Below are 23,770 nucleotides of genomic sequence, written 5' to 3'. Positions count from 1 at the left end.
AGATTGCACTCTGTAGCAATCCCATTGGCATGCAGGCTTTTTTTTTCATCCTCCGCTGTAGCGTCCCAGAGGAATCCTAAAGTTTTAGTCTTGGTCCTTTTCAAATCCATAAACTTGATAATGGCCTCGCGATTACAGCCCACCGTATTTAAATTTGACTGACTCTAATCTTGTATGTAGTAAAACGTTATGTCTTCATAGATGTCACGGGAATGTTCTCAAATGTTGGGTCAACGAGAAAAGCACAAGCCATACCACCCACACAACAGGTGGAGCTGTGTGATCCGACAAGATGCGGCACGAGAATTTGCATAATGTGTGATGGTTGGAATTTGCAGCTAAGCAGGAAATGAACAGTTTAGGAGGCATACCGTACACTTGCGCCTACGGATAAGGCATCGACCCCATTATGTTCAAGCTCTACCACTGAAATCTGCATCATCTACAAAAAATGACACAAAAACTTGTGTAAAAATGTGTGAAAAAGAAAACAATGGTATCTGTCTGTTTAAGAATCCTCATTTTAACCACTTTAACCCCCGGCTCCCAAAGCTCCTCGGTACAGCACATCATTGCAGTCTATCAGGGTAAAGGGATCCATGTGTCATCTGTAAGTGCGAACTCCACCGCCTCCACCTCTACCCACCCCACGCCCCCCACCCCCTCCGCTCGCATCCCCGCTCCGCTAATTATCCACAAGACGGATTACATCATGGGATCTAATAGAGAGGAGCGCCATTACACCAGTGCATCCCCCCAGACGCACTCCTCGAGCTGACGAAATCACTCAGCCGCTCCGCCTGTTTAACTCCGCTCTCTTAGAATATAAATATGCTGATGGTGCCCGGGCCATGAGCATCAGTCAAACGTGTGAATGGTATAGAGCGGTCTGTTTATGTGAATGGAGCACATGGCGGTACAGTGCGGTGATCGTTGGGGACTCCATCTTCGGCGTCCCCAAAGATCTTCACATGGGGCTTCGGATGAAAGACGTCCAATGGTATGAATATGGATTAGTTTTCCTCATACTGATGTGTCAAGATAGGGAGGGGTGCTTTGGTCGCTGATGTGTCCACCGGTAAAAGGGCACACTTAAATTTTAGTTTTGTTCGGGATTAAGGACGAAAAAAAAAAAAAAAAATCAATTAGTTTTTGGTTTCTTCAGCAAGGTTGATTTGCTGGCAGCACATTTTGGCACTCCTAAACCTGCGTCCCTTGAAAATGTTGGGTTATTTTTTACTGACAAGAAAAAAAAAAAAACACTTTACAAAATAAATATGAATAATAAGAAATGAAGACACATAAGGTGCTCAGACGATTCCAAGAACTCAAACACTGGCAACCCTTAAGAGCTTTTTTAAACAGGCCTCCAAATCCTAACTTCATGTTTCCATGGTAACTGGGAGAAGGGAAAGGGGGGAAAATCAACACACAAAGAGCTAATTTGGAACCAAAAAGCTGGAAAATGCGTTTCATACTTCTTTTTTTGGATGCCTCGAAGACACAGCTACGCACACAAACCCGAGCTGTGTACACATGCGCTTGTCATTTTTGAAGATGGGAAGAATGTATGAAATGTATCGTCATCTACTTTCTTCGATGGCATACCGGGTTCCCCTTTTCGCACAGCTCGACAAGTTTAAGCCACGCATAATCTTACTTCAGGCATGCATTTTGTGGTGGAGATCTGAAATCTGAATTTGATCAATCCTTCGATGAATCTACGGGAATCTGTCCGGAGCAGACGACGACTATTAGTCCTGATCAAGTCTATTTTGTACAGGTGAAGATGGGAGATTGTCTAATACTTCTTCAGATAGCCTTCTCCTTTAGTCCAAGATCCATATTATCTCAGCGCTTAGTCGTCCCGATTCGAATTCTGGGCTACTCTCCTGGCAGCTGAACAATCACTGCAAACTTTGTCTGAACAGTTCAAAGAAATCGCCGGCATCCCGCCAGCACGTGCCCGGCTGCCGAACAGGTTTCCACAATGATCTGCCGTGGGACTGTCACGCAGAATCACACAGCCCCTTTAATATACTCTCCATTTCGTTCTCACCCGGTGACCTCCGCCGCTAATTCACCGCTAAGCCACTCACCAAGGGCAGCTGTACACCCCTGGGCTTAGCGCAGGCCGCTCGCGCTCCGTCACACCGGGGAGGGCTGGCTCATTGTTCGCTCGCGCCTAAGCCCGAATTTGGCCGGCGGAGAATTGGTCGTGATAGGATGCGCCGGAGAATGCGCTACCCGCCCCCGTGATCCAAGGTCTGGTCTAATTTGTAATTACCTTCTGCACTGGTGTGGAAGACTAGAACTCGCCCAGGCTGTGGATTATCTCGTGCGGCTCAGACGTCGGGGAGGGGGTGGGGGGGGGGGGACCTTGATTTTGTGTTGCACATGCCCGTACACAACCAAACTGCATTCTCGCGGAGATGGCTTTCCGCCCGGCACAGCGCTTGATTGACAGAGGCGGCCATGTTCCTAATTCGATTTTTTTCCGTCTCTCGCTGTTGTTAAATTTTTTAATCAAACTCTTGTACATGCGGCCTTCGCTGACTAACGTGTAATTGTATGGATTCAATTAGGACCTTAGATTGGAAGTGAAAGTAGACTTGATGTTTGTTGGAGAGGGTGACAGCGTTTGTCAGAGGCCTTCAAGATGACAACACCAAGAATGTTGCCCTATACATGTACGGAAGTGTAACAGGAAAAACAAACCGCTTCAGATAGTTAGCCTTGGTTAAGGTCTTGAGATAGGTTGCCAGGCGCTGCACTGCGGTCCTGTACGTACACATTGTGACAAAAGCGAGTCGATTGTAGGAGTGAGAAAACAGTGCAGAGGTCTAGCATCAACCGCAACTTTGGAATTCAGCAGTGGACCTAATATGAAATTTTCAGTTTGAGATCGCCAGTAGCCTCGGGCGTACACAGCGGCTGGAAGGTGATCACTTTGCACCTTCGGGTGGCCCCGCAGTCAGCACAGATATCCCCCTCTGTACAGAAAGTTACAGATGCCGTCTCTTCGTGACCCGGATCAGTCCTCGCTCCGCCAACAATGGCCACGTACACCGGAGCAGATGTGTCGAGAAGGGACGCAGATGAAAGAGGGCGAGCCGGCGGAGCATGCAAAATCCTGGGGAGTGTCTCTAAAGGGAAGCTTTAAGCCAACTGGCACTCCCTCTGCCCACTGAGAGGCAGGCGAGTGCCCCCGCAGAGTGTGTGGATGTGGGTAATGAGAAGTGTCAAAACCTGCTAACATGACTGGGAAATTTTACATTTCAAACGTCCTCCTGGGCGCTTTGACTTTTTGTGGGCACAACAGCCGTAAGTAGTTGAATGTTAGTTTGAGTTCCTGCACTTCCAAAGCTCATTCAGGAAACAATTAAATATCACAGAAGATGCCATCAGACACACACACAACTAAAAATGATCTAGCAGTCATGCTTTTAAATTACAGATATTTTACTAGATGAAAAAAGACTGATTTTGTAAAGTTTATTGCCTTTATTATTTAAACTTGACTGACACTGTTAGCCTCTTAAAGGAACAGGCCATCGTTTTTCCATACTGAGACATGTTCTTACCTGAGCGTAGACGAGTTGATACGTACCTGTCCAGTCTTTCTGCGTGCCCTGTTTGGAGCTATAGGAATATACTGGGAGAGGACAAATGCTATCAACATCTTTGGTCGTTTTGCGTGACTGAGGGCACGTACAAAGACCAGACAGGGACGCATCAACTCGTCTAAGCTCAGGTAATATCTCATTGTGTAAAAACGGTGGACTGTTCCTTTAAACCCCGCCTTTACCCAAATCTAAGAGGTTCTGGAGTTTACAGCCTCTAGGCCTCTTTTGAAAGCAAAGACCTACAAACTGATCATGACTTTTTTATAGGGTGTTTTGTCATGTTTTAGTCAATGTCTCATTGCTTTTTTCCCCCTAACTTTTTTTGTTTTTTGTTCCATTTTTGTCCCTTTTAAGTTGTGTTTCCGTCACTTTTTTATTGTGTTTTTGTTGCTTTATTGTCGCTCTTTTGTGACCTTTTACTGTCTCTTTTTTTGCTTTTTCATCTCTTTTTCATCGTGTTTTTGTTGCTTGTTTCTTGTGTTTTTGCCGCTCACTTTTTTTGTTGTATTTTTCATCCTCGTTTTCGTTGCTTTGTTCGAGAAGCTTTTAGATTCGGGTCATATCAAACCGGAGAGAATGTGCTCGGTTCAGGTGGGGGCTAAAAGGATAAATTGCTAGACGTTTTCTGATGTAAAGCAATTTGGAGAAACTTCTGTATCCAACAGATAATACCATTAGATAAGTGCCTCTATCCCCTAAAGTCACCAACAGAATGCTTTTTTCCTTACCATCTATTGCTCCCGGAAGCCTACAGCTAGGCTTGTTTATACACATACATTTTTTTTCCTTGGGTAGCCGCCTCCACAGCTGCAGCCAAAGTGTACCAGAGCTAGATGGTGGTCCTTTGATTATGAGTGCCATGTAACTCAACACTCTTACTGTGTGGAACAACTTCAAGCCTATCTTTGGCATGTACTTAAGATGCTTTTTAGGATGGAAGAAGCACAAAGTAGTGTGGCAGCTGGTCCACAGTCGAGTCCAAGTAAGAGTTCAGAGCCCCCAAAGCAGCGTGGCGTTGAGCTAACAGAATGGAAATTATGGAGTGCTTTTTATTCACATGTTAATGAACTGGTCATTCAATCATCTCCACGAACGGGCCCTGATGAATATGAATGTTTTAGATTTCTCAACAACAGCTAATAATAACACTCATGGGCATAACTCAATCGGATGGTGTAATTGGCAGCTAGTGAGAGAGAGAGAGGGAGAGAGAGAGACCCCCGGAGAGACGGCTCCCCACAGACCCCATTGGAATGAAGCTGTGACGGATCTGGCAGCGCGATGGCCTTTAGCTAGCGCCACTTGCCAAACTCCTGTCTCGGCTATGTAGCGCTGATGGCAACGCTGTCACTACGCAGTTAGGCGCAGAATACGATTTAGATTGAATTAGCACAACAAGACAGAATCTCTCTAAAGATGGATCCGTGTGCGGACGATGAAAATGAACGCTGGGTGGAAATTTTAAAAAAAGCATTTCTATGAGGTCCATTATGATGCTATATTCAGGCTTTTGCAACTACTTTACGCGCCGTAGCCTTGGCCTTGTGATGACACTTTGGAGAGTACTCCTCGTTATACAAATGTAGATATAGGCATATACAAAAAGCCAACAGATGGCAGACTACTTCCCCTTGAGCCCTGGTGACAAGAGCAGCAGTGCCAAAATTAATCTTTGAAAAATGGTTACTGGCAAACATGCTTATCTGCTTACGGAAGAGATTTCACCACAAAACGGGATCAAAACAAGTTTAAGCGACAGTGTCTGGACCTTGAAAGACAGAAAAGCGGCATCGATTGTCACGGTGTGGTGTATGACGAGTGTGGGCCGGCGTCTTGAGGGCGATGAAGTTAGACGGACTAAATATGAAGGATCGCTGAAACATGTGAGACATATATTTTCCTAAACGAGAGGTGGACAACCTTCCAACACACGGAAAGTAATCTCATTCACGTCACAACATCACAACAAGTCTAGCCTATCAGACACAAAATGAAAACTACAATAGGTCCTACATCCTTTAAAAAGGCCACATTTTGCTAATGCAAGACATGCAATTATACAATGTAATCTTGTTCCAACTGCGCACCCATGGCATTAGTATTAATTCGCTGCGGACAATGAGGGGCTGCTCTCGTCTTTTCAACAACAGTGAATTGCTGTCAGCTTCAGCAGTATCCAATCTGCCTGGCATCCTCCTCTGACCTTACAATTATGTTAAGGTTGCGTGCGTCTCTCAAGAGCACCGGGGTGACTTTGGACACGGCAAGAGGTAATTGCCAAAAATCCACGGCGGGAAAGGCGCGATCTCTTTAGCTGACACCGACAGGGAGGAGAGGAAGACAAAAGGAGCCTTATGAATATTTAAATTGCAATTTTCTTCATTTTCTTCAATTGACCCTTTTCGTTTTGGTCACACCGAAGGGACACATTGGGTAGGAAGTAGGAAGGGAGAGAGTGTACAAAATTAGAGCATGTTGCTGAAGGCATAAACTAGATCAAGCTGCAAATGAAGTAGAAATTTAGTGTGAAGGATGTTGGCTGGGTTTGTAGAAAGGGAATCTTTTGCTTTGGGTCAGTGACTTTGGCATGCCTAGGAAAAGAAAGCTATCTTCAGAGCATGTATCTAGAAACTCAAATGTGAGCGTTAGTACGGTGAGTAAAATTCTCGATATGAAGTTAAGTCTGAGGCCATGTTAACACTCCAGTCCAGATGGCTTGTGGATGAACTATTGATTCATATCCACTAAACCTGACTTAATCCTCACACTATGCATCGTTCCTTAAGCCTATATATGTGAAATTTCCTGATTAACTGCACCTTTAAATGAAAATCCCTTCAATGAGACATAATCCTAGATTGGGGGCTCAACTGATTTGTGTAATTATTACTCATTTCAGTGGATAAAAAGTACCTTACACGAGAGAAATACTCGGGAATACAATCAAAATGTGCTTTAATGCATTCAAACAAATCCACGGTTATGCCGTTGCGATTCTGTGACATCATGAATCAGATTTCAAGTATTTTGAGTAGAGGGAAAGTTTCAATGTCAACTTTTTAACATTGCCATTGGAGGATACATAATGCATAATGTAAAGTCATTGTGAACACATAGACACTGTTACTGTGCCATATTTGATTGATCGTTTACCCTTGAATTAGAGGGTATTCTGTCCAAATCCTGGGCTAACAGCTATATCACCGCGAGAGAGTTCCCCGTCCACACTTAAGTTCTTCACTCTCCATGAGGCGGCAGTCTGCTTCTAATGCTTAAAGACAAAACAACAGGCCAACAACAACAACTAACATCCCCCTATTTCCCCCGCTCTTGAATTGCGATCAATATCTTTTAGAGTAACATCATGTTGTGTTGCGGAGTCCTGGCCTGCACACTTCACAGGGGTTTTGGCGGGTCCCTGCTGCTGGTGTCAGTGAACCTGGCAGACAGCTCCCCTCGCCTGGGAGCCTGGCGTCTGTCTGACCAAAACATGAGTCACAAACTCAGCATGACCGCGCTCAAGTGAGAAACACCAGCTCTTTGTCAGTGTGAACAACTTCTTGTTTCAACTTATTTTCTTCTTGGACGGCCATAAATCTCTCGCATGCCTGCTGTTATTCAAACTGTATACGATGACTTGGCAAAACAACAACACTAACCTTTCGAGTCTCTACGTTTTATGCTTAAAAGACATTTTTCTGGCCTGGTTTTTTAAGCAACACTCCGGATTCTGTTGCTTAACGTCTTGCCATTGTATTTTACCATTGAGAGACATATTCCCGGCACCATCCCTTTGTCTCGGTGTCATGGCCGCCTTGCTCAGTCACTAACCCCAGGCCATCGAGCACACTCGCGCCAAGTAATGGCCGACTTTGAGCCATTTTACCTTCGGCCCTGCACATCTCTGCTTATTCCAACTCCTCCTTGCCAATACGAAATATGTGTGTGAATATTTTTGGCCGGCTGCAGACGGGGACTTTGCCTCAGGGCAGCGTTTACTGATCGGGCAGCTTGAGCGGAATAGATAAAGAGGTGGTTTCATTCACACAAAAAAAAGAAAATAAAAATCCCTAAATATTCTCAAGGGAAGGGCTCCGCAGCAGCATGGCAAAAGCATATTGGCGCAGCACCCGTAACCTACTGTTCGTTTCCTTGCTCATTTTGCTAAATCCTTTTTTGCCCCGCTGCACATATCTCCCTGTAAACCATGAATACCAAAACCAGGCATCTCATGAACAAAAGGCATTGTTTGTCCACTTCCACTGTTGATATGTAGAGGAAAATATGGTTTTCCTTCACAATAACTCACCTCCCCTGCATGTCTTATTGGAGTATGCTCAAGTTCCATAGATAATTACTTTCTATGTTTTTGCATATAGTTCTGTTATACCAGTAAACATATGTATTATTTCAAAGAATCCCGTAGTTGTCAGTAATGGGGCTCGACATGCAGTATGTGGGTAAGCACTACAAAGAGTATTGACAGACGGTGATACATCCTCCAGCCAGTTGGTGGCAGTATACAAATTGCAATAAGTGTACATGCGCATACTAAAACAGTTGGATTATGGGTTAAATGTGAAGGACAGGATTTACTTTCAAAGGAACCACGTTATAGCTTGGTTTAAAGCTAAAAAAACAACAAGATTTCATGATATGTCTCCTTTAAGGATCATTAATGCAAAATTCACATCATTACCATCATATCTTTGAAGCCTATACGCTGTTTACGCTCAACTTTTCCCCCCCCTGTCCTATATTGTTTGCATACGGCCCTATATAATTTCCATCTCCACCATAACCGAGGGACTTTTGCATTATAAGCGCGTTGTTTTGATCAGGCCACTAAGCGCATCATTGAGGCATCTACACTACTTTGATGTACCGCATACTGATGGGGAAAGCGTGCATATTTTTCCCTTTATTTCCCTCTCCCCACAGGTTTTTAACAATCCAGCCGGCTTCCTACTGCTTTCCAACACGCCGATGAATCATCTGCCAGAGTGTTTGCGCGGGGAATGGGAATGGGCATTGATGAAGACAACTTAGAGGGGAGCGATTGTCGTTGAAAGTATCGCAGTCTGGCCGAAGACGGAGGGGTTTATTTATGATTCTAAGGAGCGATGGAGATGTTCCTCAACCTGGTGTCAAAGCCTAGTTAAAGTGGTTATTGAGCGTATTGACCTTTTTGAGATGCGAGTTTATTAAGCAGGAATAAAAATGTCATGAATTCAACATGCCATACAAACAATTGACGACGCAGACATCTGGAAACTCCTGAAATACATGTTTGTATCCAAGATTGCTACGGTCGATATTCCACCAAATTTCGATGGGAATATCAAACCACAGCTTTCTTCTTGTTCAATATTCCTTCCTGAACTATACTTGTTTAAACCATTTCACCCAGTTCCCCATTAATGTCATCTATGTTATTATCAAACATAGTGTTGACAGACTCGGTGGTGAAAATCCAAGCCGTGGTTTCGGATTTGGTGATTTCTGGTTTCATTGATCTTGACTAAATGACAAAATCGTATTACGTTCAGCCCTATGTAATGGAGAATGCTGCAGAATATGTCAACAATAGCAATAGTCTTAGAACTAGAACTAGACGGTAGGAAAAGACAAGAAGTTGAGCTCTACAACCATGAACCTGTAGTGACTGTTCAGACAATGACGTGTTATTCAACAATACTTTCTCCATCATTTTGTAAACCGGTGGCAGCAGTCACCTTTAATAAGAGCCCCCGATGTCCCTGAACGCATCACGCCGAGCAGCAGAGCAGTGGGCAGGAGCCCTCTAATACCCCAGGTGTGATCCAGGCGTGCTCCAGCCAAATCAAAGTGACAGGAGCAGCCAGTAATCCGACTTCTGCTGCCACGCGCTGACTGTAATCTCAGATTAATGTCCAGGAAACGTCCTTATAAGGAGATCGCGCGCCGGGGCAGATGCAGAGCGTAATGGGTGTTGCGATGAGGAGAGCTGACAGAAGATTGGGTGTGCACAGCGCCGGTCACCTGAGAGAAACTGTCCCGTCATAGATAAAGCAGTTTGACATCTTTCCATAAGCACTGCTTTGAACATACTTTGAAGACTTTGAAGATTTCTTCCCTGATTTGTTTCTGTTTTCTATTCCGGGGGCGTCGTAGAAACTTGAATTTAGAAACATTCACACATTAGTTGGATTATTTCATTCATTTCCAAATACTAAACCATTCTGAAGCTTGTTGTTTTGAGAATACTAAGAAGTCGATTTCCCAACTTTACGGTATGAAGCACAAGAACAGTAATTTGACACAGTTCTCAGAAACCAAAACGAATGTATTTGCTGGTAACCTTTCTGGATTCTAATCCCCATGGAAACACTTTTCAACCTTTTTGTTTCCTTGTTTTAAACGCTTGTAAAGTGTTGCCGCAAAACATTCAAAGTGAGGAATGAATTGATCTCTTCTTAGACAGAGTGTTCGTGTGTCTGATTGTTTTAGGTGAACGCTTCTCCAGCCTTTGCCAAGCAGAGTGGACAGTAGCAAAAGCCTTGAACAATATGTCTTAATGCACTCCGCTGAGGGCACTCCACATCCCTCTAATAGATCATTTTTCACCTGGCACCTCGGCTCTCTGAAGATCAACTGAAAGGGATCAGCCGCATCGATCCCCCTTCCTCCACTACACCAATGTGGATCAATACGGAGCCACCGTTATGAAGCACGGGGGCCCCATCCTCCCCGCACCGGACCCACTTCTGATCTCACATGAGCTGCAATGTTAATGTAAATTACTGCGCTCCATATCAGTGCCGGAATTTAAGGCTTAGATCAATGTGCAGTGTGAGGTGAGGCCAGCTGTGCGGTGAGTTTTTTTTATGCCGCTCGAGGGCTTAGATAGCGTCGACTAAGCAGACACCCCATTTAGCAATAGGCTTTAGAATATTGTCCATTTTGAAGAGTACACATTTGGGGAAGGGTTATTGGTTAGCCTGTTACTTAATAAGGAAGCTGGGACAGCAGTAAAAAAAAAGAATGTGCTCACGCCATTAAAAACTTGAATCCGTCTTGAATGTTTTCAAGTGCGCATGTAGCCGAGCATGTGTAAGGCCGTGTTTTACTGGGCCAAGGTGAAGCAGTATTGATCCAACCTGGTATCGAACGCCCTAGCGGAACACCGTCGGCTGCTGGTAAATGATTTCTTTAGAGGAGGAAATGGCATTGGAGGCCAGAGGCACATGTAACGGGGTCTTGATATGAGAGGTGGAGGTCGTAATCAGTTGCTGCATGTTAGAGGGGTTTATTTCGGCGGAAAAGTGCAGGGAAAGTCCTGTAAAAAAGCGTAGTCGGGCCCGCTCGTGTCTGGCCTCTGATGCTTGTGACCCTGGAGCTTTCTGATGTCGGTCACAGCTCGTCTTTGGTCGTATGACGGTTCTATTTTAAAGCCGTGCTAAGTAACTCATGCTCCTAGAAGCCATAAGCGCCACAGCAGGTGTCGTAGCATAGTTGTGGTTTTTTACTCATTAATTGTCCGTGAGAGTAAATACTACGCTGACAGAAAAGACAAAGGGAGAGAGGGATATTGTACATCCAGTTACACAATGGAGATATTTTTTTTCACTCAAACTCGGCTGTAAATACTGTTTAAGTGGTGCTAGCCCCCAGTTAGCTTTGCCCATTAGCCTGTTAGCTTCTTCTTCGTGATTCCATGAGTGTGTATTTTGGGCCTCTGACCAGTGGGCAGCAAAGTTTCAATTGTGGTTTTCTGGCCAGAGACACCAGGGGGAGATTCGCGTGAGTTTACTTAAGAAACGTAGTGAGAAACAGTCCTTCTATCTATTAACGTTATTCAGTTTCGACTTTCCACTTTCACTGCATTTTCACCTCTACTCTTTCAAGTATTGCTTTGACTTCATTTTCTTCTACTTGCAAAAAAAAAAGGTTTGAGTAATGCTTCTCTTAAGTAAATATTGCGGCTGCTCTACCCACCCCTGCTTGCACTACTTTAAGCAGTCGATTGCAGCCACTTTGCTTCGCCGATTATTCCTACATTTGGTAACTCATTTAAAAGCGGCGCACCTGTTCCGTTTCCACAAAAGGCTGTATAGCGCGTGTCTATTCAAATGCTGACAGGTTTTTACTAACACATTTAACCGGCCATGTCAAAACGCCATTTAGTTTGAGGCCTAATTTCAACTTTTCTATAGCAGAAATTGCTGCTAATTTGTTTCCCTTTGTGCAGTGCAAAGCTTGCTGTGATGTACTCCAAAACTAATGGGCTGTGTTCGAGGAGCTGTTAGAAAACAAAGCATTTACAAATTATTCAGCTTGTTCTTTCTTGCACATCATGTATAATTTTGTGCGAGTTGTGTCTGTGAAGGATGGAGTACCTGGAAACCGCTTCATGTTTTTGTTAGGATGTACGATGTTGAAAGTACAAGCCAGAGGAGGTGATATGCAAGAACCATTGTAAATCTTCTTTTTCTATACGTGATGGTAACTAGGAATGCACCGATCCAATACTGGTATTGGATATTGGAGCCAATACTGGAAAAAATACGATATCGGCTACAAATATACGATACTGAACTGATATCAGCTGAGTTAGTTGTAACCGTCACAAATGTATTTTAGATCGCTGCGCAAAATTGTGCAGTTAGTTGGCCTATTAGCATGCTAAAGCTAGCGGGAGTATGCTAATGCTAACGAAAACTAATCAAGGCTGAGTCAGAAACTATGATAGAAATACCTGAAGTAGACAAATAAAATAATCACTGCTGAAGCCAAGTGTTTGTATTTTAGTTTAAGAAATAACTGATCTAACATATTTGTAATGATCAGACACTTTATGTGAGTTGTTTAATGTAACCTAAAGCCTCATATATATGCAAGGATATGTAGTGTAGAAAAGTCATCATTGTTAAATGTTTAGCCAAGAGTTTATCAATAGATATAATTGATCTGTAACATGACAATAAAATATGATTTTATTGATCTTACAATGGAGATGAGTCAATACAATATTTCACTCAGAGAAAGACACTTTTAAGAAAGCCTTTCGGTATCAGTAAATATCAGATATTGACAGATACTCAAACCCCAGTATCGGTATCAAAAAAGCTGGATCAGTGGCGCAGTTGGTAGAGCGGGTCGTCTCGTGATCGGAAGGTCGCGGGTTCGAATCCCAGCTGACTGTTGTCACCCTAGTATCCTCCAGTGTCTGCGTACATTGGTGTATGAATGAGTGAATGGGTGACTGCTTCCTTACTGTGAAGTGCTCTGATTAAGGTAGAAATTAAGGTAGAAAAGTGCTATATAAGTTGAGTCCATGTACCATTTACATAATTGGTCTGTAGCGTATCTGTGCCTTGCTCATCAAACAGCAGCCATGTTTACACTCTAAACATGCGCACCTCATTGGCATGACGTCTACGCACACAGAAGGGCATTGTGGAAAAATATCGGTGCTGAGGAGTCGCCCAGCTGTCAGAAAGAAGGGCACCCGCTGGATAACTGCATATAAACATTACACAAACTGCCAAGTGTGATAAGGACGTGAGGAGGCTTCTGCTGAAATTTCGACACAAGACAAACGACTGTCGCCTCCTTATCACCGAAAATCCATGTAATAGAAAAAGCCTTTTATGTTTTCTCTTTTTCTCCCTCAGTGTTATTTATATGCAGTGAGACAATGTGGAGGGGTTTCCTTCTGTTGCTGCTAAAGAAGCGCTTAATAGCGCAAGTACTATGATCCAAAGCAGCCCAAAATGGCACACAATCTGCAGCCACAACAAGCTGTAAGAAAACCAGGGAGTTACTTCTACAGATATTGGATGTACAGTACTATCTTTGACATTACTATGCTTGCTGTGTTATTTAGAAAGACATACCAAGGTCTCAGTCATACATCCTTTACATTCGAAGCTGAAGAAGCAGAGCATCCATACGGAGTGGCATGATGTGCCGAGGCAGTCAGCCTGTTCCTCACTTGAATCCGTGTCTGGTGAGAAGTGCCAACAGCAGGGCCATGGTTTTGCTATTCATTTTCAACCTTACAAGTGTTAATCAATGGGCTGTTGCATGGTATGTTACAACAGAGACAAACTGTCTTCAAAGTTGGATGAATACATTAATTTGTTAATTAACTGGGGATGAATGTTTTTGTTTTAAATTTGTAATTGCAATAACTGTCTGTAGGTTTTTTTTTAGGATCAGTCATGTGGCACTCAATGTGCTTTGCCATATCTTCCAGCCCTAGATTCTGATCAATTGTGATGATTTGTACGGAATGTTAGCAAGATGTAGGGCTTCTTTTGATAAACTAAATAATTGTAGGTTTTGCAATTAGCCAATGCTGGAGACTGACTGCTGCTCAAGGATGTGGGCTAAAACCTCGAAATTATGATTCAGATCTGCTACACAGAGCAATTAGCCGTCAGGTACTATAATCACTGCGAGTGAAAGCGTACTTTTTATTAAAGGAGTATGAACAGAAAAGAATAGCTCTCTGGCAGCAGTCACTCAGATTTGGTGAGGGCTTTTGTCACCACAGCTGTAAGAACATGCGGGCCTCATGTCTGCTTTGCTCTTCCGTGGGTCTCCATTATTACCTGAACTCTCCATAACATTTGAATAGGGTTTTCCACATTGTTTGATTATGGCACAAGAGGATAAAGACTGTTTATACGCGGCATCAAAAACAATGCAAATGCCGAGCGGTGGAGAGGGATGCTAATTTTAGCGAGAATCTCAATATCAAATTACCTGCTTCGCTGTGGTGCTTCAAAGCAGTCTCTTGCCATATGTTTATAGTCTCCTTAACATAGTGCTGCAAACATTTAGAAATTCAAAAAACTTCCTCGCGTTTGCTCTCTTAAGCCCCGATGAGCAGACGTTTGACAGGGGCTCGGTGCGGGTGGAGTAAAAAAGAAAAAAAAAAAAAAAAAAAACGCGAGGCAGGTGGCCTCCGGGAAACGTGCCGTCTCCGGAGCTCGCTGCCCTCGTGGCGAGCGCCGACCCCGTAACACACACACACACACACACACGCTCATACATACTAACCAGCAAGAGGAAGAGCGACGGAGCAGCGACCCGGGAGCTTGTCGACATGCTGAGTCGACAACAAGGGGAGGCTCCGGTGGCAGAGAGGACAGTCGCCTCAGGGGTGTGTGCCCACGTCACCGCCATAACACGGCACTGCTTCTGACAAGGCAGCGCGGTACATGGACCAGTGTGAATAAATCGCGTTCACGGTTGCTAAAACGGGTGAGTTATCCATTTCTGGTGAGTTGTTTGTTTCAGACCCAAGTCCAACATGACATGAGAGTTTGCCAAGTAGTTCAAACAAGTGACGAAGTGCGTTTTAGGGTTGATGCATTATAGATGGGGAAAAAAGGGGGGAGAGTGGGTACAGAATCTCTACAACTTCAATCTCTAACTGGACAAGTTTTAGATCTCCCTGTCCAGTAGATAAACGTCCTGATCCTGAATACTGATGTTCCTGCATATACCAAAAAAAAAAAAAAAAAAAAAAGTTAAGTTCTTTCCAGAGGAGGTGGGGTGTCGGTTTTTTGGTACATGCACTTGTGGAGCGGCTGCTTGGTCTCGCCAATGTACAAATCTCCGCTCTCCTCACTGGGCAACATTACTTCTTCATAGGACGTGAAGTCCAAGTGAGCCCAGTCCCAACTCCTAACATAAACAACATCAAATCTAATCTTGTTGGCAAATCCCCACAGTTTTGCACTGGGCATGTCTTAGTAACCCGACAATAATTACAGCTCCATCTTGTCAGTACAGGCACCGGGGCTCCACTCTTACAAGTGATCGTTTCAGCTGTGCAACAACAGAAAAAAAGAGGGCCAAGCAACTCCAGTCTCACCTTGATGGTCCTTGATGTCTTGCGGCTTTATCGGCTCGCCAAGGACACAGCTGGGCGTCATGGAAGACAGTGAAGGAGACTTGAAAGATTGTGTTGTCGGGGAACGAAATACAAAAGGCTTTCTAAAAAAAAAAATCAAGCGCTGTGCTATCAGTTGCAAACAAACAACAGGCAGAAAACACGCCTAGTACCTTTTGGAAGGCTGGAAATGAGAGGAAGATGCACAACTGCAAATATCATTGTTGTTTGGTCTAATAGTTATAGATATATTATAAACAAGTTAACATGAATCAGTGATGAGCAAAGAACGCATCACTGTCTTTATGTTGAATCAAGCATTTACCCTTGAACTAGAGCACTTTATTTATAAAGTGTCATTTTATAAGTGTTTTAGTTCATTATATGATCACAATATGCAAGAACTCGATGATTTTGAAAAATGGAATGCATAAAATCCTCCAATTAAACCTGCGGTACCCATTTTCTCCATTTTCAAGCCGTGAGAGTCAGATGCATTTGAGCATAAAGTGTTAGCTGCTGACTCAACTTTTTTCTAGTTCTTAAAATGCCTCCCACACATCCTCCTAGTTCACATAAATGATCATGTACGTACACATTTTGGGTGCGTGCACAGCTTTGTCAGACAGCGAAGTTTATCAAGGCAAATTACTTCTCTGCAAGTAAATAAATCAGATACCTTAACTTTAGGGAAGTATTGTCACCAGCTTTACTTCTGCAATTTTACTTGCGTAATGCACTCTCTCTCTCTCAAACTAAATCTAAAAGCTACGATGTAAAGTTTGCTTCACCGCAGTGCAGTGCAAGCTCAGTGCAATCATTTTGTTCCAGTCTGACTTTTTACTGTCACAAAGTAGTATTCCGTCTTGTTTCATGTTGATCCAGGCCTTGCGTCGGCTCCCCTCGTGCGCTTCCCGAGGGCCTGCACCCCATCTCTTTGACCCATATCTTTCCCTCAGTATATAAATGTTTTTTCATCAAGACTCACTCAGCTCTATCTGCCTTATTTCAGCCTGTGCATCCTTTGGGAGAGACTGTGCCATTGGTTGAAATTCCGGATGGCATCACTGCATGCAGGTATAGAAAAAGTAATAGAACGTGCAGCAGAAGCATTTTGAACAGTCAAAACTTTCTGATACAGATATCTGAGAAAAAAGACATAAAATACATGAGGTACTTTGAATAACGTTTCAAAGCCTCAATTATGCATGACATGTCCACTTTCATGTGTGATGACTTGCACCTTTCCAGGGTTAAATACAATTATTTATTATTGCAATATAATAGCGTGAAATATTTAATGACGCAATTATTTAGCGAGAGTCAAAGGTAGAGTTTGTCTGTATGGGCTACATTTACAGGCTGACATTATTCATACAGTTTATTAATCAGGGGATTTCCATGCCTATTACGAATGTGCTCTGAGGAGGACATGTACTGTGGCTCTATGAACGTGCATAGAATTAAAAGGATGTGGAAAATATCTTCATTATTCAGCTGTGGCTTGGCTGTGTTTTACTACAGGCTAACATTAAATCGCTGCACCGACTGGTCTAAGTCATCACTCGTCATGTTCTACCCTGAGAAAATGTATTTTATTTGTCCCTCCACCACTGCCGGCGATGCCACGTACCGTTCTGCACCTGCATGCCATTTACCATCCACTATTCCTCTCAAACTGGATCCGCGAGGACTTGTCATGTACGGGGTGTGAGCAGTCGCACCATGCAGTATTCTGCGTGGGCTGCATTTGATCATCCCTGCATTTGTCACCAACAGCAGACCGGAGCTTTAGCGCTCTCTCCAAGCTGCTAGCTGCGGTGCGTCTGTTTGCTGCTGAGAGCGGACAGAACGGGACAGATTGCATGGGATAGGGGGGTATGGTGTGGGTGGTATAGACCTTGGCGCCCAACCAGGTGCATGTGAAGCCTCTTCTGATCCTCCTATGTGCTGTTCCACTTCCTCCCCCCCCCCCTCGACGCATCGCCTGGCACCTGCTCGGCCCGATTGCGGAGATCCCCAAAGCTCTGTTATCAGTATGGCTTGGTTTCATCAGAAAGGAGAGGCCAGAAGAACAGTGGAACTTGGCTGACTTCAGGTGGTCTGACTGATAGGCTCAAATGGTTTGCCGAATGTTTGGGCAGTGTGACAATAATTTATCTAAATCATCAACAGTGCTGGGATAGATACAGACAGCATTGTGTCATACAAGGGGGTGTGGCCTAACAGAGGGGGGAGGATGTATGTTTTAGGAAACCCAATTTTTCACTCTTTTAAGCTGCTTTCTGGCAGAATATACAGGTATTATCAAACACATAAAGTCAAGTCTAAATTGGGCCGTATGGATGTTTTTTCAGAGCAGATTGTGCAGTAGTAGCGAAAAAACTGCAGTCGCTGCTAGCGTTAGCATGTAGCGTGATGCTAACAAGAAGCAACATGTTAGCATTTGTCGTTATTTATGTAATTATGGGCTGTTTAACGACGGTGCTCCCCTCCATGGCTTTGCATCTTTATTGGGTAGAAAACTATATTCATAATTCAGCATTTGATAAAATTGTTTTGGAGACATTATTTAGAAAGTTTCGATTTTTTCCCTCTTTCTTTTCTTTCTTTCACTGCTTCAAACATGACTATATAGGCCACATGTGTTAAAGGCCCGTGGGTCAAATCCCACCCCTGACCTGTAGAGCATAAATTCCTGAGTAAAAAACTAAAAGAAAAAAAGTAAGTCTCTAGCCCATTCCTGTGCGGAGTTATGACTTTTTAAGGAAATACCCAGAATGCTCATTTCAGCCACTGGGGGGCAACTTCAATTTAAATAAAAAGGAAAGAATTCCACAAGTGTCCAGCAGTTGGCACTGGCATAACAAGAGATAAGGACATAAACAACACATTATAGCCACGTGGTTAATGGTCAGTCTGTCCCAGGGCGGCTGTGGCAACAAAAGTAACTTTCCGCCACAGAGTGTGGAGTGAATGAATAATGACTACAGTGTAGCACTTTGAGAAACTTATGACACAGGCTTGTAAAGCACAACACAAGTGAAAGCTGTTTATATTTATTACAGTCCTGTCTGGCTTTTGACCAAATCAGCACTATTTTAAATCACAGCTCATTATTATTCATTTATTGGGAAAAATGGGTGATGTGTGATTCCAGAGATGCCGTCTGTATCTAAGGCCATTATCTAATATTTCCTTTTTTTAAAAGACAAGATTACAACTTCAAATTTAGCAGTGAGTTAAACAGGGAATCCCTCAATTACAATACAACAGAATCATCGCAGGGTTCAGATCATGATTTTTATTGTCATAGATGAAAATGTTCAATCTCACATCACTTTGCTTTGTGGGATTGTTTAGTGATTTTGTGTCTGCAATGCGGGAAAAGGAAAAGCTTAGCCTGTAACAATCGGGGTGTTTAATCGGATTGTCTCCACATTGTTATTAACTTTCAATAAAACTCCTCAAACATATAATCTCACATTATATTTTTGGTATATTTCCAGTAATAAAAGCTGGGCAACCAACATCAAGAGTTGGATACATTTTCTGCTTTGAGACAGACTTTGTTTACTGGCATTGCACATATATTTAATGCAAATGTTTCAGTTCTTATTAGCATCGCCTCTGTCTTGTCAAAAAAAAAAAAAGAAGAAAATCAATGTTTTAGAGTTCTGCGAGACAATAGGCCAGAATAGATGTAACAACATTCAATGCATTGAGGATGAGTCCTGCAACAAACACCGAGCCATTTCAAAAGTAGCCATATGATTACTATATACAAGCCGACACTGTCGATATAGGCAATCAAAATCTGTGAGTTAATTAATTTGCCTCATTGTCTCCACGGACATTTACGGCTAAACTGGAGCATTCTTTACTGCTTACCCTCTTGTGTATACATTCAAATGCATTATAACAAGTGTACGAGCACATTGAAATATTTATGCTGTGCTGCTCCTGCTGGAATTTAATGTAGATTTAAATGGGAGGGCGCGGGTCAGCGTCAAAGGGATTGCGCAGCCAACAGAGTGAGCCGTGCTAGCATACAGACGACGTGTTTGACGAATGAGGAATGGCGAAGGGAGACATTTGTTAGAGGGAGAGTTAGTGCCCGATTTACTCTCATCACTCGTGGCGGCGTCGGAAAACTATGAGTGAAGAGCGCAGATATGACAGGCTAATTGAAGGCATATTTCAGACACATAACAATAATACATGCTTGGGGGGGCGGCACCAAAGGTATTCCCATCATAAGTGAGCTGGGAATACGATCAAATACGCAATAAATCAAGCTTGACATCATTTGGGAGGAGGGAGAGGGGCATGACTGGTCCCACAATTGGGAAATCCGCCATTTAAAAAAAAAAATGTGGATAATGGTTCATCAAGCATATGTTGAATGTGGGTCTAACCTTTCATTACGATTCTATAAAATGACTCTATTTACCAGCGGGATGGTAAAGTCTCTGTCCAATTGCGGCGAAATAGTCAATCAACAGAATTCGAACCAAAGTGATGGGAGCCGTTGCAGTTCAGTGCCGACGTTTAGACAAAAGGCGTCTGATGTCGAATGGGCTGGTACGAGGGTGGTGACAGATAAATGAGGCCATCTCTTTCACAGGGAGGGAAGGGAAGGAGGAGGAGGGAGTTGCGATGGAGCTCCCAGGTGATCGGTACCTGCCAAGTCCCCTGCCCTGAACAGCTGCTAGCAACTCGGCGGATGTGCGGCACAGTGTGGCAAACACCCCGCGGCGGTAACCCTCTGTCTGGATCCCGGTCTGGTTATTTGTGAACTGCGATGCGGCAAAACAGTCCAATTTGACACAGAATTGTAAGCTACATTCTTGGAAGTAAATATAATGATGTGTCTTGCACCAAAAATAACGACACTATGTAGCGGTGGGATGGTACATATTCTCAAAAGTCAAGCTCAACTCAATAAGGTCATGGAAATATGTACTATAATGTAATCTAATTCCATAAATGCAACAATAATTCTGATGCCATGTCTTTGGTTCCATCAGTTAAAGCTTCAGTAATATAAACGACATAGTAAATTGAAGTAGCTGTACTTTCATCTTTAATGTTGGGAGATTTTCCAGTCTGCAGCCTCCACTGGATTGAACAGGACAGCTTAAAAAAGAGATTGTGGAATCAGGAGAGACATTCAGCAAATTCTTGGAGCCAACATTTGGACAAGACGATTGATTAGACGTGCACAACGATCGGGATGAATCTTGGACCATTCCTCTTTACAAAACTGTAAGTTCAGCAAGATTCAGGGGGTGTACTCACTTATTTCTCCCTGTCCTGTGAATGTCAACATGCTACGGCCAATAAAAATATGCTAAAATGTATATGTGCGGGTGGTATTAGTTTAAGTAGACACTGTTTACTTATTCTTGTGATTTTAATAAAGATCCAACCACATTTGATGACCAATTTAGGCAGAAATGTAAGAAATTCCAAACGGTGTACTCACTTTTCCTCTTTACTACAATAATAACTCCTGGGTGACTGAGAGTGTACAGGAACCATCTTGCTTCACCATTATCCAAACTGTGTAGGGTACGGTATGTAACATTCCCCAGAAGCACTTTTTTTCTTTTTTTTTTTTGCCAGTGGAAAACTCTACTTGTACATTCTGCTTTTCTCGGTGTCATCTCCCTCCCAGCACATCGCTCCTCTCTTGACACCGCTCTCAAACTCGACCCTGCTTCTCGCTCTCTCGCTGGATGATGGTCACTTCCAAGCTGCTGGCTGCCATTCAAACTTGCTTTGCTTTACTGACTTGCACCTGCAGTGGAGGGTTATGTAACAAGGAGGCATGTCCAGCATGGCTAAAAAAAACACACAAAAAAACTGTCTCCCGCCATTAAGAAGGGGGGCTCTGTGCTCTCATTCATGAATCTAGAGAAGGTGCTGTGTTTTGAAACGAGCTGTTCCTTCGAAAAAAACAAATCCCAAGCAACGCATTGGTAATTCTTTGCCAGTATAGGTGCAGGTTCATAGTTGGAGCTCGTTTTGGCGAACACCAGCACAGTAGGCAATTATACTTCCTTGGGTATCGTTTTTTTCCACCATTGCCTCTCCTGGTAACAATTCAAACTCTTGTAACGATAAACCCCGTCTGCGACTCCAGGATCCCACTCTAAATCTCACCACCACTGCGCACCAGCCTACTTTTGGAAACCATGGTTATGCATTAATTCTGCTTGGTTAACAAAGCGCACCACTTTTGGCGGCGCCCGCGCCTTCCCCCTGTAGTTTTATAATTGAACACCTTTCGCACAATGAAATTCAGTTTAAGTTTCTACCTCCTCGGGGGCGCTCCCATTCGAAACAAAAAGCCAAGTGTACAAGTGATAATGAAAATCCCACGTTAGGATGCAAATCTCGGCCAATTAAGTCTAGCTACAAAGGCGCTATGATTCTGACCTAAATGTGAGCACCAAACGGATGGAAAAGGGAGTCTTTGCTTTTTAACACTTCAAGTATCTCTCCATCCTACCGCGGCTAGCAGCCAGCTCCTTTGTAGATCCTCGGGCACTTAAAGGGAAGCTGTATAATGCGGGATCGGGTCATCACTCGAGCTGTGATTGCATCACAGTTCCGACCTGAATCGAGGCGACTGACGGGGCCTTTGTCGTCTTGGAAGGAGAAACAATATGTGCTAACGAGTGCATTGATGAAGACAGGATGAAAATAGACTGGAATGAAATGATAGGTGTTAGTTTCCTGTCTGGTGCCCCTCCCCAAGCTGCTGTTTGTTTCAGTTTGCAGCACAAGCTCTTTTTGTTCAGTTTCAGTGAATTATTTTTGGAACGATCATACCGAACCTGCACTGCTATTTTGTAGAGTTTTTGTAGACTTGATCGTTATTCACTACTGCCAAAGGGCGACCTGTTGGAGCAGTGGACCCATCTCCAGATCCTGAGCTGGGATCTTGGGTCATGAGTGGACCATCTTATTGTGCGTGGTTCTGAGGTTGATTCAATTCATTTCCTGATATGAGGAGAGAATGCAAACTCCACACAGAAAAGCCCCAAAAGGTCCAGGAATCAAACCCAGGAGCTTCTTGCTGCACTTAAAATGTGCTCAATAATTAAGATGCCTAAGAAGACACTGACCTCACACTCGAAAAGGAAAATGAAGCAAAAACAAATCGCTTTTTTTTTTAATGACGTCCTACTGTTTCACCTCGCGTTGGCCTGGCTGAACTCCAGATCCAAAAGGGGAGCGCAAACGAGAGATCAGAGTCATGGTTTCTAATCCATTGTTTCATCAACACACTAAATGAATCTCACGGACATGTGAAAAGCAATAATAACACAGAGACATTTGAATGGAAACAGAAGTACCATTTTGAATAATCTCAAAAGCTTTTCGAACAAAAGCCCTAAATTGGCACTCACAGATCATTAGCGCATGAGAGTTCAACAGTGGACGAGCCAAATACAAGGACAGCGGGACGCGGTGGTGAAAGGAAAAATACATGGAGCTTGGCTATAACCGGCTGATTAGCTTAACAATTGACGGCGTATGTAGCTTTCTTTCACTAATTATATCGTATAGTAGTAGAAGGCTCCGGTTTTATTCTCAGTCATACAGCCATGCATCCGTCTTTATTTGTTTTATCCCTTTTCAGTGTATGTTTAGGATATAAAATGAGACATTTTCCTTCTTGTCTGTGATGTCCCACTAAACCGTCATCCGCCTGGACATCTGGCATAAACGGCCGTATAGCTGGATCCATCAGACAATTTGCATAATTGGAGATTGTGGCGACGCACTTGTTATTCATTGGCATGGCACTGCAGTGGCGGAAATGTACAGAATTCCCTATTCCACTCTGTGTCTGTTATAGTGCACGTTGACATGATAGGCATAAAATAGGACTTGGCCACAAGCATTACTTAGCATACATTTTCTGATAAATAAACAGGAAAGTTGTATTTATTTATTTTCCTCAAGAAGCTCCACAGTTATCAGTTGTATATCTATCTATGCAAAGATAGAACCACCTTATAATCTTACCTTCCTTAACACAACCAATTTTAAACTATTTATCCTTGAGTCAAGATATTACAAATGACACTTTCAGGCTTCAGCTTCAGAATTTGTGTGAGTAAAAATGAAGTAAAGCTATACATTGCACACTCAATTCTGGAAGTACCTTGCATAGAACATTTGCCGACCAGCTATAGGAGACAAGTGAGCAAAAATTGGTTCTGCTTTCCTCAGTCGAATG

General features: G+C 43.3%; 1 protein-coding gene and 1 long non-coding RNA gene across 39 annotated transcripts in view; both read right to left on the bottom strand.

Moving 5' to 3' along the window:
• The window catches only part of LOC306980831 (receptor-type tyrosine-protein phosphatase delta), a 441,722-nt gene that overhangs the window by 354,132 nt on the left and 63,820 nt on the right, over nt 1-23,770 (bottom strand). The window lies entirely within an intron of this gene.
• LOC306980810 lies at nt 8,372-10,618 on the bottom strand. Its single transcript, XR_013794052.1, has 2 exons — nt 8,974-10,618; nt 8,372-8,931 (listed from the first exon to the last, which is right to left on the bottom strand). It is a non-coding gene; the product is annotated as an uncharacterized lncRNA (long non-coding RNA).

Source organism: Gobius niger (genome assembly GCF_951799975.1).
Source record: "Gobius niger genome assembly, chromosome: 21".
NCBI classification, from domain to species: Eukaryota; Metazoa; Chordata; class Actinopteri; order Gobiiformes; family Gobiidae; genus Gobius; species Gobius niger.
The sequence above is the reverse complement of the archived record's forward strand: the minus strand, read 5'-3'. Positions and strand labels throughout refer to the sequence as shown.